The sequence below is a fragment of the Antechinus flavipes genome, chromosome 4 (genome assembly GCF_016432865.1).
Source record: "Antechinus flavipes isolate AdamAnt ecotype Samford, QLD, Australia chromosome 4, AdamAnt_v2, whole genome shotgun sequence".
Classification (NCBI taxonomy): Eukaryota; Metazoa; Chordata; class Mammalia; order Dasyuromorphia; family Dasyuridae; genus Antechinus; species Antechinus flavipes.
This window is the reverse complement of record NC_067401.1, coordinates 139624019-139639804: the sequence shown is the minus strand read 5'-3', so window position 1 is coordinate 139639804 and position 15786 is coordinate 139624019. Positions and strand designations below refer to the sequence as shown.

The following is a 15786-nucleotide window of genomic DNA, read 5'->3' as shown; positions in this document are numbered from 1 at the left end:
CCAGTCAAACACTAAACTTGAAATTCTAAAAATAAAAGGAGAGATTAATAAAATTGTAAGTAAAAAAACTATTGAATTAATTAATAAAACTAAAAGTTGGTTCTATGAAAAAACCAACAAAATAGACAAACCCTTGGTAAATCTGATTTAAAAAAGGAAAGAGGAAAATCAAATTGTTAGTCTTAAAAATGAAAAGGGAGAGCTTGCCACTAAAGAAGAGGAAATTAGAACAATAATTAGGAGTTACTTTGCCCAACTTTATGCCAATAAATTCGATAACTTTTTTTTTCCTTTTTTTATTATAGTTTTTTATTTACAAGATATATGCATGGGTAATTTTTCAGAATTGACAATTGCAAAACCTTTTGTTCCAATTTTTCCCCTCCTTTCCCTCTCCCCTCCCCCAAATGGCAGGTTGATCAATACATGTTAAATATGTTAAAGTATAAATTAAATACCATATATGTATACATGTCTGTACAGTTATTTTGCTGTACAAAAAGAATCAGACTTTGAAATAGTGTACAATTATCCTGTGAGGGAAATAAAAAATTCAGGTGGACAAAAATAGAGGGATTGGGAATTCTATGTAGTGCTTCATAGTCCTCTCCCAGAGTTCTTTCGCTAGGTGTAGCTGGTTCAATTCATTACTACTCTATTGGAGGTCATCATTGTTCATCTCATTGTTGAAGAGGGCCACGTCCCTCAGATAATCAGATAACTTAAAAGAAATGGAAGAATACCTCCAAAAATATAGCTTGCCCAGATTAACAGAGGAAGAAGTAAATTGGTTAAACAGTCCCATCTTAGAAAAAGAAATAGAATAAGCTATTAATCAACTTCCTAAGAAAAAATCCCCAGGACCACATGGATTTACATGTGAATTCTACCAAACATTTAAAGAACAATTATCTCCAATGCTATATAAATTATTTGAAAAAACAGTGATTGAAGAAGTCCTACCAAATTCCTTTTATGACACAGACGTGGTACTGATACCTAAACCAAGTAGGTTGAAAACAGAGAAAGAAAATTATAGACCAATCTCCCTAATGAATATTGATGCTAAAATCTTAAATAAAACATTAGCAAAAAGATTACAGAAAATCATACCCAGAATAATACACTATGACCAAGTAGGATTTATACCGGGAATGCAGGGCTGGTTCAATATTAGGAAAACTATTAGCATAATTGACTATATCAATAAGCAAAATAACAAAAACCATATGATCATCTCAATAGATGCAGAAAAAGTATTTGATAAAATCCAACATCCATTTCTAATAAGAACACTTGAGAGTATAGGAATAAATGGACTTTTCTTTAAAATAGTCAGGAGCATATATTTTAAACCACCAGTAAGTATCATATGTAATGGGGATTAACTAGAACCTTTCCCAGTAAGATCAGGAGTGAAACAAGGTTGCCCACTATCACCGTTATTATTCAATATTGTATTAGAAATGCTAGCCTCAGCAGTAAGAGTTGAGAAAGAGATTAAAGGAATTAGAGTAGGTAATGAGGGAACTAAATTATCACTCTTTGCAGATGATATGATAGTATACTTAGAGAACCCTAGAGATGCTACTAAAAAGCTATTAGAAATAATTCACAACTTTAGCAAAGTTGCAAGATACAAAATAAATCCACATAAATCCTCAGCATTTTTATACATCACCACAAAATCCAACAGTAAGAGATACAAAGAGAAATTCCATTCAAAATAACTGTCGATAGCATAACATATTTGGGAATCTATCTACCAAAGGAAAATCAGGAATTATATGAGCAAAATTACAAAACACTTTCCACACAAATAAAGTCAGATTTAAATAATTGGAAAAATATTAAGTGCTCTTAGATAGGCCAAGTGAATATAATAAAGATGATAATCTCCCTAAACTAGTCAATTTATTTAGTACTATACCAATCAGATTCCCAAGAAACTATTTTAATGACCTAGAAAAAATAACAACAAAACTCATATGGAAGAATATAGTCAAGAATTTCAAAGGAATTAATGAAAATTCTGATCTAAAACTATATTATAAAGCAGCAGTCACCAAAACCATTTGGTATTGGCTAAGAAATAGATTAATTGATCAGTGGAATAGGTTAGGTTCACAGGACAAAAGAGTCAATAACTACAGCAATCTGTTTGATAAACCCAAAGATCCCAACTTTTGGGATAAGAATTCATTATTTGACAAAAACTGCTGGGAAAACTGGAAATTAGTATGACAAAAATTAGGCATGGACACACACTTAACACCATATACCAAGATAAGATCAAAATGGGTCCATGATTTAGGCATAAAAATGAGATCATAAATAAATCAGAGGAACACAGGATAGTTCAGCTCTCAGACTTGTGGAGGAGGAAGGAATTTGTGACCAAAGCAGAACTAGAGATCATTATTGATCACAAAATAGAAAATTTTAATTACATCAAATTAAAAAGCCTTTGTACAAACACAATTAATGCAGACAAGATTAGAAGGGAAACAACAAACTTGGAAAACATTTTTACAGTTAAAGGTTGATAAAGGCCTTATTTCCAAAATATAGAGAGAATTGACTCTAATTTATAAGAAATCAAGCCATTCTCCAATTGATAAATGGTCAAAGGATATGAACAGACAATTCTCAGATGAAGAAATTGAAACTAAATTACCCTGGTATGGATTCTGTCAATATAAAGTAATTATTAAATAAAAATTAAAAAAAAAAAAGAAATCACACACAAAAAAAAAGAAATTGAAACTATTTCTAGCCATATGAAAAGATGCTCCAAGTCATTATTAATCAGAGAAATGTAAATTAAGACAACTCTGAGATACCACTACACAACTGTCAGATTGGCTAAGATGACAGGAAAAAAAAATGATGAATGTTGGAGGGAATGTGGGAAAACTGGGACATTGATGCATTGTTGGTGGAGTTGTGAATGAATCCAACTATTCTGGAGAGCAATTTGGAATTATGCCCCAAAAATTATCAAACTGTGCATACACTTTGATCCAGCAGTGTTTCTATTGGGCTTATATCCCAAAGAAATACTAAAGAAGGGAAAGAGACCTGTATGTGCCAAAATGTTTGTAGCAGCCCTATTTGTAGTGGCTAGAAACTGGAAAATGAATGGATGCCCATCAATTGGAGAATGGCTGGGTAAATTGTGGTATATGAATGTTATGGAATATTATTGTTCTGTAAGAAATGACCAGCAGGATGAATACAGAGAGGACTGGCGAGACTTACATGAACTGATGCTAAGTGAAATGAGCAGAACCAGGAGATCATTATACACTTCGACAACGATATTGTATGAGGACATATTTTGATGGAAGTGGATTTCTTTGAGAAAGAGACCTGAGTTTCAATTGATAAATGACGGACAAAAGCAGCTATACCCAAAGAAAGAACACTGGGAAACGAATGTGAACTATCTGCATTTTTGTTTTTCTTCCCGGGTTATTTATACCTTCTGAATCCAATTCTCCCTATGCAACAAGAGAACTGTTTGGTTCTGCAAACATATATTGTATCTAGGATATACTGCAACATATCCAACATATAAAGGACTGCTTGCCATCTAGGGGAGGGGGTGGAGGGAGGGAGGGGAAAAAATCAGAACAGAAACGAGTGCTAGGGATAATGTTGTAAAAAAAAATTACCCTGGCATGGATTCTGTCAATATAAAGTAATTATTAAATAAAAATTAAAAAAAAAAAGCTACTAAAGAAGGGAAAGGGACTTGTATGTGCCAAAATGTTTGTGGCAGCCCTCTTTGGAGTGGCCAGAAACTGGAAAATGAATGGATGCCCATTAATTGGAGAATGGCTGAATAAATTGTGTTATAGAAATGTTGTGGAATATTATTGTTCTGTAAGAAATGACCAGCAGGATGATTTCAGAGAGTCCTGGAGAGACTTACATGAATTGATGCTAAGTGAAATGAGCAGAACCAGGAGATCATTATATACTTCAACAACAATACTATAATCAATTCTGATGGAAGTGATTCTGTTTAACAATGAGAGGATCCAATTCGGTTCTAATTGATCATTAATAAACAGAACCAGCTACATCCAGAGAAGAAACACTGGGAAATGAGTGTGGACCACAGCGTAACATTTCCATTCTTGTTATTGTTTGTTTGCATTTTTGTTTTGCTTCCCAGATTATTTTTACCTTCTTTCTAAATGTGATTTTTCTTGTGCAGCAAGACAACTGTATAAATATGTATGCATATACTTTATTTAACATATACTTTAGCACATTTAACATGTATGGGACTATCTGCCATCTAGGGGAGGGAGTGCAGGGAAGGAAGGGAAAAGTTGGAACAGAAGTATTTGCAAGGGTCCATATTAAAAAATTACCCATGCATATGTTTTGTCAATAAAAAGCTATAATAAAAAATTAGAGAAATAACCAGGAATAAGCAGAGCTTACATCCTGGCCAAGGTCCGCTAGTACTAAGTAAGTATCATGTGTCTGAAGCTGCCCATTGTACCATTCTGTCTCCTGAGTGTTCTTTTTAAAAATCTGGAATGCTCCCAGCATATCGATTGGGATTTTTTAATAGAGAATTTAAAGGAGAATATAGGTAAGAGTAACTCAGAATGAGTAATTTTGTTACAGGGAATAGCCACATTGAAGAAATTGATCCAAGTATTTCACTAAGCAAGGAAGATGAATAATTTTTGTGAAATAAAGCTGGTTTTTCTCATGCTCTAATAGATTTTTATTTTTTTTTTTTTTTGGCTCCTACCATCAGTGTTATCTCTAAATAGCCTTGTAGCAATAAAAGGGACTGGTAACATAATTCCCCATTTTCATGCTTTCATAATTTTTGGAAAGCTCTCCATATCTGGGAAAGCTTTTCATAATCACAAATAACATTAAGAGACCATTCTTTTAGAAAGGAATATATAGTACTTTTAATTATACAGTACATTTTGGAGTAGAAACTATCAAACATGTTTCTAGTCTGTAAGTGATGTTTTCCTAGGTTCTCCCATTGTTCACTGACATTCCCTGGGTTACACTCTCCTTCCTGTGGTACCAATGATTTTTGTTGAGTTAGGAATGATGGCTTTTTTGGTGGTAGCAAAGAATTGGAAAATGAATAGATGCCCATCAATTGGGGAAAGGCTGAAGAAGTTGTGGTATATGAAGATAATCGAATACCATTGTTATGTAAAAAAAATGACAAACAAACTGATTCTAGAAAGAGTTGGAAAGATATACAAGAACTGATGCTGAAACAAGGAGAACCAGGAATACATTGTACACATAGCAGCAAGAATGTGGGATGATCAACTATGAAAGACTTGGTTCTTCTCAGTGGTTCAGTGATCCAAAGCAATCCAATAGACTTTGGCCAGAAAATGCCATCTGCATCCAGAAAAAGAACGAAGGAGACTGAATGTAAATCAAAACATGCTATGTTCACTTCTTTTTTCTTTTTTTTTTAACCTCTCCCGTGATTTTTCCTTTTGCTCTGATTTTTCTCTCCCAATATGATTCATAAAGCAATATGTATTTAAAATAAATAATTTTTTTAAAGTTAGGAATAATGATGTGTATGGCCTCAGGGAACTGGTGAGAAACCTGCCATTCAAATATAAAAGACATTTTTCTCATTATCTTATCAGTGTATTCCAATTTTTGATGTTTTTAGGTAAATGATCTGAATTGTAGAGACAAAATATCCAGGTTGTAAAGTCAGGCTTAGCCCCCAAGTTTCCCAATTCAGTCTATTGTTATTTGCATTACAATATGCTGTTTCTGCTTGTTTCTTCACTTTTTTCTTTTCTTTTCTTTTTTTTGTCTTAACATGTAATTTTCTTCTTTTTTCTTTTTTTGTCTGAGCATGTAATTTCATTTATATAGGGAGCTTCCAGTGAGGAAACTGTTTTTAAAATTTAATTTGATTTATTTATTTACCATTGTTTCAAATTACAGTTATTAGTTTCACATCTCAAGAGTTAGGGGTACAGAGCACTCATGATATGGAAAGACCAAATAAAAATTTTTTGATTGTTGCTTCATACCAAAGAAGTTTAATTTTGTCTTTTTTCTTTTATGGATCTTTACAGTATCTTGGTGTAGAGTTTGGGCTAAGTATTTGGTCATAGTCTCTGTGTAACATGCTTGTCTTTGTGTCCTCTGTAGCTCCCACAAAATTCTCCCCAAATTTCTTTCTTATTCTGCCCTGAGATATATTTAAAAAAAAAAAACAAACATTATGGGGAAAGTAGTGATACAGAAGAGAATGTAACTCCGTCCTTTCTTCCCCACCCTTCACTAAAGAAGACCACCGTTTCACACACATACAACCATACCACTAACACTTACGTTATCCATTCTTTCTCTGAAGATAGATAGTATCTTCCTTTATAGATCCTCTCAGTAAAAAACCTTGAGTAGATAGCAGCAGTTCTATAACTTAAAATCTCAGAGAGAGGGACACTACAGAAGTATATATTCAAGTTTTCCTGACTCCAAAGCTATGCCATTTCTTCAGTATATAAGGGGGGAAAAACTATTCTCTTAATTTGCAAAGATAATTCATGTAAGGATATCTGAGTGGAAATGGTCAATCTTATAGTATTCTGTGTGTTGTTAGTATTACAAAAATAAATTGTATAGATGATTAACTATGACAGACTTGGTTCTTTTCAGTGATTTAATGATCCAAGGCAATCCTTATAAACTGTGGATGGAAAATGCTATCCACATCCAGAGAGAGAACTATGGAGACTGTGAATCAACACATGCTATGTTCACTTTTTTTAAAAAAATCTTTTTCTTTTGTTTTGTTTTCTTTCATGATTTTTCCTTTTTGTTGTGATTTTTCTCCTCCAACATGATTCACAAGGAAATATGTTAAAAAATGAATGTACATGTATAGCAAAAAAAGTTTCTTATGTGTCACTGGGGAAAATTAAAATTAAAAAATCAATTGCATAAGTGTGAAATGAACATTAAAATAAATATTTTTCTATTGATATAAACTTAAGCAATATTAGAAACTTCAGCCTTACTATATTATAATAGGGAACTCTCCATAGTGATGCTGGTTGTTCTTGCTACTATGCGACATCTTTTCTCCATGTCTGTTTTTCTGTTTTTTTTTCTCTTATTTTGAAATCAAATAGATATGGAAACTAATAAAGGGAAGCTAACTGGCACAGAAGATAGAGCACTGACCTTGGAATAAGGAAGACTCTTCTTCCTGTGTTCGAATCTGATCTCATATATTTAGTAGCTGTGTTATCCTGGACAAGTCACTTAGCCCTGCTTGCTGCAATTCCTCACCTGTCAAATGAGCTAGAGAAGAAAATGGTAAAGCACTCCAGTACCTTTGCTAAGAAAACCCCAAATGGGATCATCAAATCAGACACACATGAATAACAGCAACAATAACTGGAAAGTTTAGGCAGCCATATTAAATTTAGACCAACATCCCTTACCTTATATAGAAAGAAACTCCAAATAGCTATGTGATCTAGAAATAAAAAGTCACATCATAAATAAATTTTGGCAATGTGACAAAAAATATTACAAAGAGATCTATGGATAGGAGAAAAGTTCATTACCAAATAAAGAAAAGAGAGGATCCTAGAAGATTAAAGTTGATCATTTTGATTGCATAAAATTTAAAAAGTGTTTGCATAAATGAATCCAATAAAGCTAAAATTAAAAGAAAAAACTTAACTGGGAAAAATATTCACTGACAATTTTTCTGACAAAGCTTTCATTTCTAAGATGTATAAGCAACTCATTCAAATTTATAAGAAGAGTCATAGGAGGGAGGAAATTTGGAAAAAAAGTTTTGCAAGGGTCAACATTGGAAAAATTACCCATGCCTATGCTTTGTAAATAAAAAGTTTTAATTAAAAAAAAAGAATAAGAGCCATTCCCCAAATGATAAGGAGTGTAAAAATATGAGTAGGCAGTTTTAGAGGGAAGGTCCCAATATCTTTGGCAAAAAGTAGATTTATGTAGGAAAAGAGGTTACAAACAAAATGAAGAGATATAATAGACACTATGATTGGTAATTATGAAATAGATTTGGGAGAGCTATAAGTTTACCAAGGAAAAGTGCTTGGAAGAATTTACTAAAGGAATATACCATGAGGTGTACTCCATTGACTGGCAAGCTAAATCCATCAAAGGAGTTAGCACTCTAAAAAAGTGAGTTAGTTATAAGGAGAAAGACACCATGAGGCATGGGGGAGAAGTAAGGAGAAAAGCACCACGAGGCAGACTGCCATAGAGGGCTAACCCTAAAGGGACTCAGCAAAGATGGCATGGGCAATGGACAGATTTATAGGGAAAATTTAACCATGGGGCTTTGATGTAACTTGGATTTCTGACTGGACACAGCGATGTGGGACTACCCACGACCCTCACAGAGGGTGGGACTATAAAGTAAAACTAAGCCCCATGCAGGGAATAAGCTTATTAGTACTTCAGTTTTTCTCTGCCAACCCCACCTAGTTACCCAGGACCTCATCACCATCAATTGTTCCTGGCACAGGAAAGTGTAGAGGCAGCACATACCAGGCAAGTGTGACCATTTCTGCTAACTTGGCCACTCTCTCTCCTCAAATCCTAATGGAGACAAACCAGGATGGAGATTCTAAGGGTTTGGGGAATAGCATAGCTTTCAGCCTGGTCCCCTAGCCATCATCCTGGGAGGCAGTCTCTGTAAAGATGAAGCTTGGCAATTAAAAAAAACACCCAAAGAAAATTCTTGCCACCAAGAGCCTCCCCATTATCAAATGATCCTACATCAGAAACTGTTACCATTTTATCAGTGAAAATTATATTAAATAAGAGGCGTTACTATCTATCTGACTTGCCTCTGAAGCTTAAAGAACATGAGCCTTTTTCATGAGTTGGAGTGAAAATCTTCTCCTTGTATTTTCTTCCCTGTTAGAAGGTGAGCAGGGACTCTTTTACTTTCCTTTTTGCATTTCCAGGGCTTAATATATTGATTTACATACAGAAAATACTTAATAAATGCCTTATTTATTTATTCAACTGGGTATAGGGCAGATTCCCATGATTGTTTACTCTGCTGCATCCTGGTTTGTCTTCTGAGGGTTGGGAGAGACAGAGATGGAAACAGGGAGAGGAGGAGAGGGAAAAATCCCATTCAGATATCACCAAAAAAAAAAAAAAAGTCCATGCCCAGGAATCTCATTAGATTGATGGACTCCTCAAATTCAAAAGGCATTAAAATTGGTTCAAGTCCTTCATTCTCCAAAAGAGAAGCTGAGGCTCAGAAAGGTCTGGGCCGTTCAACACTTTCATAACAGAGTTGGAATCCAAGCCCTCTTTCTGTTATGGACTGACTGCCTTTATCACCTTCTCTTAAGTAAACCTTCAAGTGCTTTTTAAAATGTCAGTTGTTATTACTCTCCCAACTCTGATATACACTGTGAGTATTTATAAAGTGCTTTATAATTTATTGTTCAATCATGTCTGACTGTTCAACACCCCCTTTAAGGTTTTCTTGGCAAAGATACAGGAGTGCTTTGCCATTTCCTTCTCCAGTTAATTTTACAAATGAGAAAACTGAGGCAAACAGGATTAAGTGACTTGCCCAGGGTCACACAGCTAGGAAGTGTCAGAGGTCAGATTTGAACTCAGAAAGATGAATATTCCTGACCTCAGACCTGATACTCTCTCCATTGCACCACCGAATTGCCCTCACAATTTGCAAAGTGTTGGACAAATGTTTCATTTTATTTTTACAACAATCCTGGAAGGTAGGTGTTATTATTATTATTATTATGAGGAAACACACTGAGAGAGCTTCAGTGATTTGCCCAAAGTCACTGTTTGCCAGTGTCTGAGGTCAAATTTGAACTCATGCTTTTCTGATGGGCAAGTCAAGCTCTCTCCCATATGCTATGATCTTATAGATTAACTTAGTCCAAGATCGTTACCCTGGGGTCCATGAACTTGTTTGTATCACAATATTTTGATAATCATATTTCAATGATAGATTTCCTTTGCAATCTTTTGCATTTAATTTGATGCATTGAAAAATATTCTTTTGAGAAGAAGGCTTCCCCAGATTCCCAGAGGGATCCATGATACAAAAAAGACCAGGAAACTTTTGGGCCACCCTAGTTACCTTTAAAAAGTAAAAGGGCTCTCAAGTAGGACAGGGTTCTCATTGGCTAAGTCAGAAGGGGAGGAGAAGAGAAGTCGTTATGTAGGTTGGGTTGGAGGAAAGATTACACGACTCAAGCAGTTTGGTTAGAGCCTCCCTTTTCCTTTCCTGTTCAGGGTGGGAGAATGATTGATGAGCCGAGTGTGTGTGTGTGTGTGTGTGTGTGTGTGTGTGTCACAGAGAGACAAAGACACAGACAGAGAGAGAGAGAGAGAAAGAGAGAGAGAGAGAGAAAGACAGAGAGAGAGAGACAGAGAGAGACAAAGAGACAGAGAGAGAGAGAGGGAAAGAGAAAGTGAGAGAAAGTGACACAGAGAGAAAGTGAGTGAGAGGTGAGAGGGAGGAGAGAGGGAAGTAGAGTTGAAGAGAGAAAGAGACAGACAGAGAGAGTGACAAAGAAAGAGAGACAAAGACAGAGAGACTAAGAGAGAAAGTTAAAGAAACACAGAGAGAAAATGAATGAAAGAGAAAGTGAGTTAGAGGGAGAAGAGAGGGAGGTAGAGATGGAGAGAGAAAGAGAGAGACAGAGACAGAGACACAGAGAGAGAGAGAGATTGAGTTTATTTCCTACTCCATATCTACTCTTCTCAGATGACTCAGCTGGACTTTCCTTCTCCTCCTGGCCTGCTTACAGGACCAGCCGGTTTCAGCTGACTTCAAGGAAAAAGCACCTATCAGACCCAAGTGGCCTGGCAAGAAGGCCAGGCCTGTGGCTCTCAGGAGCTACTGGAAGTCCATGAGGCGCTTTTTGGATTACCAAAAGAGGTTCTTGTGAGTTTGTGTATCTTTGTATATATTTGTGTTTATTTCCTTGTGCTTTTGAAATGAACAGCCTCTAACTCATCCTTCTCCTTCCTCTTCCTCCCTCTACCCATCCTATCAGTATGGAAGGAGAAGGCCAAAGAGATTGGTGACCCAGCACTCCAAAGACCTGACCTCTCCTTTACTTCCTAAATCCATGCTATATGGATTCCAGAAAGACCTCACCCCATCAAACCTCTAATGTCCATTCTTTCCCCTGATAAAAAGTTCAATCATGGAAGCAAGTGGACCTCTAGATTGTCTCCCTCTCTCCCCCCACACTGTCAGAACTTCTCTCTGGTGAATGGCCAGATTCTTTGTCTGAGACATAGACAATAAAATGGAATCTCTGGCAGAGTTTCTGGACTTTTCAGGGGGCTGTCATATGGGAAGGAGCCTGTCTCCCTAGGGGCTGAGAGTCATAGGAACTAGGGGATCCTTTGGAGGAGTGAACAGGATAGAAAGCTGAAAGACTCATCTTTACCTTCTGACTCTTTACAGAGTTCAATGTAAGGGAAGGAAGACTGATTTTCAAGTCCAAAGACTTGGATTCTAATTCTCTCTCTGGCACTAAGTAGCTCTGGACCTGTTTCTTCGCTGGGTCTCAGTTTCCTCATCAGTAAAATAAGGAGATTAGAACCTTTAGGGCACCTGCCAACTCTGATATTCTATGGCAAGTCTTGAATGAGGATATAGGGTGGGGAAAGGGTGGGAGATGAGACTCCAGGGATGTCAAGATTACTTAGGGATATGGGGGAGGGGGTCTTAGGTGAACACTAGTCTCATCCAGAGCTTGGGCCTGGATGACATCTATCCAGGTGGCTCAGATGGGCTTACTGAAGATATGAGAGACTGCTTCAAATAGAGATTGTGTTCTTGGGTCTGAGAACTGGGTAAATGTAGGAAAGAGGTGCCCTCCATTACCCTGTTGACCTCATGCTATATTCCAGATACCCTCAGAGCTCCAGTTCTTGCTCCTTAACCAATCTCTTATTATTACTTATTTAGAACAGAACCTGAAGCTCTGTTGTGGGACTAGGTATTTGAGATACATTTCTCGAGACTGTAACTACTATTGTTTTTTGAGTTTTGAATTCAGGTGGGAACGAAGGACCATTAAGTCAGTAACTCACCATTTCAGAGAAATGTCACAGTCTATTCAGAAGGATGAGTGGAGGTGTGTATCTGAGCAAAAAGCTCAACATTAAGCTTTCCTTCATGTGTGATCTTTCTGACTCAATTTCCTAATTGTGTTCCTTTGTACAGGAATGTTCTCCACCTAATTAATCCTGGGTCTGGATATGGAGTATGGTATGGCTATGTTTACTACATGTTTACTCATTATTTGTGCTACAAATATTGACTTCATACCTGAAGTCAAACAGAACCATGGATGCTTTGTCCTGCTATAATAATGTTGCTTCTTTTTTTCTCTTATAGCAAATTTCTATATTCAGAGCATGTGATCAATTTAGAAGCCATGAGCACAAAGCAAGTATGTAAGGTCTGGCCATTTTCTATCTGAAAATATGTAGCTAGAGGTAAAGGACTAGTTTTCCATCTGAAATATATAGTCCTTAGGTAAATGAATATTTGGTCTACTCTTCTGCCTTTACTAGATATATAGACTAACTACCAAACTGAAAGAGTCCAGAGCCATTGTGCCAACGTTATGGTTTGTACGCCTGTGCAATCTGGAAAGTACATCAAACCCATGCCAGGAAACCAAATCACTTCCATTTGAATTGTCCTAGGAAGATTCTGAAAATCACCTGGCAAATTAAAATGCTAGACACTGAGGTCCTTTCTCAAATTAAACTGTCAAGCATTCCAATTCTAATACCTTTTATTTGTTTGTTTGTTCGTTTGCTCATTTGTTTATTTATTTATTTAAATTTTTTCTGAGGCAATTGGGGGTAAGTGACTTTTCCAGAGTCATATAGCCAGGAAATGTTAAGTGTTTGAGGCCAGATTTGAACTCAGGTCCTCTTGATTTCAGGACCTGTGCTCTATCCACTGCACCACCTAACTGCCCCCCCCCCCCCCAAGCATTCCAACTCTACTGAAGAGAGCACAACTCCATTGGGCTGGACACATCATAGAGAACTCCCACAGGGCAAGCACTCACAAGGTAGTCAGAAAAAGCGATACAAGGACACTCTCAAGGTCTCTCTTAAGAACTTTAAAATCAATTATATGACATGGGAGACAATGGAACAGGACTGTCCAGCATAGTATACCCTCATCAAAAAAGTGCTGTACTCTATCAGCAAAACAGAATTGAATTAGGCCAAAGGAACATGAGATGTGCAAAATTAGAGAAGCTACCCCAAATGTTCATATGCATTATTTGTGTCCAACATGTGGCAGAGCATTCTGAGCTCATATTGGTTTGATCAGCCATAGTTGGACATACTGTAACTCGACTCTAACATCATAATGTCATTTTGATCCTCCTCAAGTACAAAGGACAACAACTAACTAGATATATATCTTACTAGAGATATATATTTGTATGAAATACAATATGAAATTACTTTCATATATTATAAGTCATGGAGCCACTCCCCAATTGATGGGCATCTACTCATTTTCCAGTTCTTTGCCAAAACAAAAAGAACTGCTACAAACATTCTTGCATATGTAGATCTCTTTTCTTCCTTTATGATTTCCTTAGGATACAGACTCAGTAGTAGCATTCTAGGATCAAAGGGTATGCACAGTTTTATAGCTCTTTTAACATACTTCCAAGTTGTTCTCCAAAATGGTTGGATCATATCACAACTCCACCAGCCATTTTCCACCACCAGTTTTCCCACATCCCCTCCAACATTTATCATTATCTTTTCCTGTCACCTTAGCCAATCTGAGAAATATGAGCAGAGTTATTTTAATTTGCATTTCTCTAATCAATAGTAATTTAGAGTCTTTTTTCATATGACTATAGATACCTGTAGTTTCTTCATCTGAAAAATTGTTTGTTCATAGCATTCTACTATTTCTCAGTTGGGGAATGATTTGCATTCTTATAAATTTGACAGAGTTCTTTATATATTTTAGAAATGAGGCCTTTATCAGAAACACTGACTGTAAAATTTTTCTCTCAGCTTTATGTTTCCCTTTTAATCTTTGTGTGTGTGTGTGTGTGTGTGTGTGTGTGCAAACCCTTTTTAATTTAATGTAATCAAAATTTTTCATATTGCATTTCATAATGTTCTCCAGTTCTTCTTTGGTGATGAATTCTTTCCTTCTCCAAAGATGTGATAGGTAAACTATCTTTGCTCTCCTAATGTGCTTATGCTATTTCTCTCACACTTCTTGAATGATCTTCTCTGCCCTTTAACCATACATCCAAGGATGATGGCTCTACTTTTCAGGCTCTCTCTCTAGCAGTTCTTGTCCCACCTTATAAGCTACCACAAGTGGGGAATGACTCTTGAGTCAACTTAAAGATTGTAATATGAACCTTCTCTAAGTATTTCTGAATGCCCTATGAAGAGAAATATCTCCAATTGGAAACTCTCTCAACCAGTCATTCTCTTTATCCAATGTTTATGATACTATCCATTGTTTGTTAGAGTTGTTTCTTCTGAGTTTTGGTCAATTCACCATTAAATGATGATCAGCACTAGATGCTGCATTGACCAGCTTCAGGGATCACAATCCTGAGATTCAGAACTGACCGGACACTGTTTTGGCCAGCCTCTAGTGCCTCAACACCCCTCCAATTTGGGACTATGTAGGATGGACTTTTCTCTAGACCCACTCCTAGCAAGAAGTAACTTTAGAGGATGAGACCTTTACCTCAAAGGATTTGGGGCTACATTTATTTGGGAGAGGAATTGATTGATGCAGTGAATAGACACCAGCAAAATATTATCCAGTATCTGAATAGGTCCCAGTAAGGAGACACAGATTCTAGAATTATTTTGTACTGAAATTATCACGTACTGACAGAACTAGCCTGTGTTGATCTCCACTACTGTGCCCTGGTAACATTTTATACGTTTATGGTATCACCAACTGTTCCTTCTTCCCCACAGGCCTCTTCCAGCTTCTGGGCGCTTACTTATTATTTCTGGATTTTGCCTCTAAAGAATTTCATTGATCTCCAAGAACCCCTCCAGGTTAAGGATGACCTTCACCCACTTTTCAAGATTTCTTTAACAACTGAAAGAAATGGGAATGACATGAAAGCTGGAATTCTAAATCAGCTCATTCAGCCTCCATTGTCAATAACTCTAATCCATCCATCCTGTTACATGTATAACAATCCATCGTTACATAGAGATAGGCCAATTTCTGAGATTGTCTTCATTAGCACATCTTCAGACAAGTTGGACTTAGTCAGGTAGACTCCATTTGAATCCTCTTTAGTTCCTCCCTGGCCTCTCCCTAATTCCTCCCCAACTCCTGGAACACTTCTCCCCTTATTCCCCAGACTCTGACTTTGCTCCTCTTCCTTCCCTGAGATTTTAAAAGTTTCTGAATCCAGGAAGAATGCTTTCTAATCAACTATGATTCTGCCTTGTTTAGTCATGTTTGTTTGAAGTCGTGAGCTATTTCATGAAAAAACTGGAAAGTCTTTGTCATGTAATAAATATCTCACATGATTTCTTCGTGTTTCTTGAGCCACAATTCTATTATAATAATAAAATTATGCTCTCCCAATCTATTTCTATCCACTTCATTGATAACCTGTGAGTGAAGAGAGAAGTAGTCTATATTCATTGGGCAGACTAAGGAAAGTCTTCCTTCTCCCCCAGCTCCCTTAACTCTTGGAT

At 36.5% G+C, this 15786-nt stretch overlaps 1 long non-coding RNA gene across 1 annotated transcript in view; it reads left to right on the top strand.

Moving 5' to 3' along the window:
* The window catches only part of LOC127560326 (uncharacterized), a 94578-nt gene extending 79137 nt beyond the window's left edge, over nucleotides 1–15441 (top strand). Inside the window, exon 3 of the long non-coding RNA XR_007953311.1 lies at nucleotides 15354–15441. This is a non-coding gene — a long non-coding RNA (uncharacterized LOC127560326). The remainder of the gene's footprint in view (nucleotides 1–15353) is intronic.
* Nucleotides 15442–15786: the final 345 nt, after the last annotated feature.